Source organism: Gymnoscopelus braueri (assembly GCF_963280865.1).
Source record: "Gymnoscopelus braueri genome assembly, contig: SCAFFOLD_48, whole genome shotgun sequence".
NCBI lineage: Eukaryota > Metazoa > Chordata > Actinopteri > Myctophiformes > Myctophidae > Gymnoscopelus > Gymnoscopelus braueri.
In genome coordinates, this window is record NW_027660929.1 from 466,982 (window position 1) to 471,418 (window position 4,437).

Below are 4,437 nucleotides of genomic sequence, written 5' to 3' on the forward strand. Positions count from 1 at the left end.
CAGGCTGGAGGGACAGTCCCTCCAGGCTATATGACGTAGTCTCCAGTTAATCAGATGAGCAGGCTTAGCTCAGTGGTTACTTCACAAATATTGAAACCATCTCCTGTCACCATGCGGGGGATCGAACCATGGCCGCTGCCCTACGTTTTAGTTTTTTAGTTTGTTGATTATTACTTTTGATGCCATAATTTGAGGACCCTATACCAAAATCAACTTGGGGGTCCCGACCCACAGGTTGAGACCCATTGCATTACACAATAAGTAGGCTACGTTTCACTTTAAACTTATTACTAATGAGAACACACGGTATGTTGGGGGGGAGTAGGGGTCCTTTGACATGAGAATCACTAACCTGGATCATTTTAAACAAGCGTAGTGCTTTATGAGTCTTCCAGTTTAGTAGACCTTGTATTGTGAATATGTAGCCTACTTCCATTGTATATTGTTTGAGCTTTGTTTTTCCGATAAGGAGGTCAGCATTTTTTTTTTTTCTCTCGTGGGTATAGGTAAGAGGTTAATGTTTCTTTGTAGATATTATAAAACACACATTAACAACTTTAGCCCTGTTTTATTCATAGACTATTTGAAAATAGCAGATCTACAAGCTCACAGCCCGTCGCAGCGTGACACGTTGTGAGCTTGTAGATATGCTATTTTCAAACATTTTAGCACTTTTACTTTTGGTACTTTAAGTATATTTTGAAGCCAATACTCTTGTAGCCTACTTTTACTTAAGTAACATTTTGAACACAGGCTGGAGGGACAGTCCCTCCAGGCTATATGACGTAGTCTCCAGTTAATCAGATGCGCAGGCTTAGCTCAGTGGTTACTTCACAAATATTGAAACCATCTCCTGTCACCATGCGGGGGATCGAACCACGGGCGCTGCCCTGCGTTCTAGTTTTTTAGTTTGTTGATTATTACTTTTGATGCCATAATTTGAGGACCCTATACCAAAATCAACTTGGGGGTCCCGACCCACAGGTTGAGACCCATTGCATTACACAATAAGTAGGCTATGTTTCACTTTAAACTTATTACTAATGAGAACACACAGTATGGTGGGGGGGGGGGGGAGTAGGGGTCCTTTGCCATGAGAATCACTAACCTGGATCATTTTAAACAAGCGTAGTGCTTTATGAGTCTTCCAGTTTAGTAGACCTTGTATTGTGAATCTGTAGCCTGCTTCCATTGTATATTGTTTGAGCTTTGTTTTTCCGATAATGAGGTCAGCATTTTTTATTTATTTTTCTCTCGTGGGTATAGGTAAGAGGTTATTGGTTCTTTGTAGATATTATAAAACACACATTAACAACTTTAGCCCTGTTTTATTCATAGACTATTTGAAAATAGCAGATCTACAAGCTCACAGCGCGTCGCATCGTGACACGTTGTGAGCTTGTAGATCTGCTATTTTCAAACATTTTAGCACTTTTACTTTTGGTACTTTAAGTATATTTTGAAGCCAATACTCTTGTAGCCTACTTTTACTTAAGTAACATTTTGAGCACAGGCTGGAGGGACAGTCCCTCCAGGCTATATGACGTAGTCTCCAGTTAATCAGATGCGCAGGCTTAGCTCAGTGGTTACTTCACAAATATTGAAACCATCTCCTGTCACCATGCGGGGGATCAAACCACGGGCGCTGCCCTACGTTTTAGTTTGTTGATTATTACTTTTGATGCCATAATTTGAGGACCCTATACCAAAATCAACTTGGGGGTCCCGACCCACAGGTTGAGACCCATTGCATTACACAATAAGTAGGCTACGTTTCACTTTAAACTTATTACTAATGAGAACACACGGTATGTTGGGGGGGGAGTAGGGGTCCTTTGACATGAGAATCACTAACCTGGATCATTTTAAACAAGCGTAGTGCTTTATGAGTCTTCCAGTTTAGTAGACCTTGTATTGTGAATCTGTAGCCTACTTCCATTGTATATTGTTTGAGCTTTGTTTTTCCGATGAGGTCAGCATTTTTTTTTAATTTTCTCTCGTGGGTATAGGTAAGAGGTTATTGTTTCTTTGTAGATATTATAAAACACACATTAACAACTTTAGCCCTGTTTTATTCATAGACTATTTGAAAATAGCAGATCTACAAGCTCACAGCGCGTCGCATCGTGACACGTTGTGAGCTTGTAGATCTGTTATTTTCAAACATTTTAGCACTTTTACTTTTGGTACTTTAAGTATATTTTGAAGCCAATACTCTTGTAGCCTACTTTTACTTAAGTAACATTTTGAACACAGGCTGGAGGGACAGTCCCTCCAGGCTATATGACGTAGTCTCCAGTTAATCAGATGCGCAGGCTTAGCTCAGTGGTTACTTCACAAATATTGAAACCATCTCCTTTCACCATGCGGGGGATCGAACCACGGGCGCTGCCCTGCGTTTTAGTTTGTTGATTATTACTTTTGATGCCATAATTTGAGGACCCTATACCAAAATCAACTTGGGGGTCCCGACCCACAGGTTGAGACCCATTGCATTACACAATAAGTAGGCTACGTTTCACTTTAAACTTATTACTAATGAGAACACACGGTATATTGGGGGCGGGGGGGGGGGGGGGGAGTAGGGGTCCTTTGACATAAGAATCACTAACCTGGATCATTTTAAACAAGCGTAGTGCTTTATGAGTCTTCCAGTTTAGTAGACCTTGTATTGTGAATCTGTAGTCTACTTCCATTGTATATTGTTTGAGCTTTGTTTTTCCGATAAGGAGGTCAGCATTTTTTTTTTTTCTCTCGTGGGTATAGGTAAGAGGTTATTGTTTCTTTGTAGATATTATAAAACACACATTAACAACTTTAGCCCTGTTTTATTCATAGACTATTTGAAAATAGCAGATCTACAAGCTCACAGCGCGTAGCATCGTGACACGTTGTGAGCTTGTAGATCTGCTATTTTCAAACATTTTAGCACTTTTACCTTTGGTACTTTAAGTATATTTTGAAGCCAATACTCTTGTAGCCTACTTTTACTTAAGTAACATTTTGAACACAGGCTGGAGGGACAGTCCCTCCAGGCTATATGACGTAGTCTCCAGTTAATCAGATGCGCAGGCTTAGCTCAGTGGTTACTTCACAAATATTGAAACCATCTCCTGTCACCATGTGGGCGATCGAACCATGGGCTCTGCCCTGCGTTTTAGTTTGTTGATTATTACTTTTGATGCCATAATTTGAGGACCCTATACCAAAATCAACTTGGGGGTCCCGACCCACAGGTTGAGACCCATTGCATTACACAATAAGTAGGCTACGTTTCACTTTAAACTTATTACTAATGAGAACACACGGTATGTTGGGGGCGGGGGGGGGGGGAGTAGGGGTCCTTTGACATAAGAATCACTAACCTGGATCATTTTAAACAAGCGTAGTGCTTTATGAGTCTTCCAGTTTAGTAGACCTTGTATTTTGAATCTGTAGTCTACTTCCATTGTATATTGTTTGAGCTTTGTTTTTCCGATAAGGAGGTCAGCATTTTTATTTATTTTTCTCTCGTGGGTATAGGTAAGAGGTTATTGTTTCTTTGTAGATATTATAAAACACACATTAACAACTTTAGCCCTGTTTTATTCATAGACTATTTGAAAATAGCAGATCTACAAGCTCACAGCGCGTCGCATCGTGACACGTTGTGAGCTTGTAGATCTGCTATTTTCAAACATTTTAGCACTTTTACTTTTGGTACTTTAAGTATATTTTGAAGCCAATACTCTTGTAGCCTACTTTTACTTAAGTAACATTTTGAACACAGGCTGGAGGGACAGTCCCTCCAGGCTATATGACGTAGTCTCCAGTTAATCAGATGCGCAGGCTTAGCTCAGTGGTTACTTCACAAATATTGAAACCATCTCCTGTCACCATGCGGGGGATCGAACCACGGGCGCTGCCCTGCGTTTTAGTTTGTTGATTATTACTTTTGATGCCATAATTTGAGGACCCTATACCAAAATCAACTTGGGGGTCCCGACCCACAGGTTGAGACCCATTGCATTACACAATAAGTAGGCTACGTTTCACTTTAAACTTATTACTAATGAGAACACACGGTATGTTGGGGGCGGGGGGGGGGGGGGAGTAGGGGTCCTTTGACATAAGAATCACTAACCTGGATCATTTTAAACAAGCGTAGTGCTTTATGAGTCCTCCAGTTTAGTAGACCTTGTATTGTGAATCTGTAGTCTACTTCCATTGTATATTGTTTGAGCTTTGTTTTTCCGATAAGGAGGTCAGCATTTTTTTTTTCTCTCGTGGGTATAGGTAAGAGGTTATTGTTTCTTTGTAGATATTATAAAACACACATTAACAACTTTAGCCCTGTTTTATTCATAGACTATTTGAAAATAGCAGATCTACAAGCTCACAGCGCGTAGCATCGTGACACGTTGTGAGCTTGTAGATCTGCTATTTTCAAACATTTTA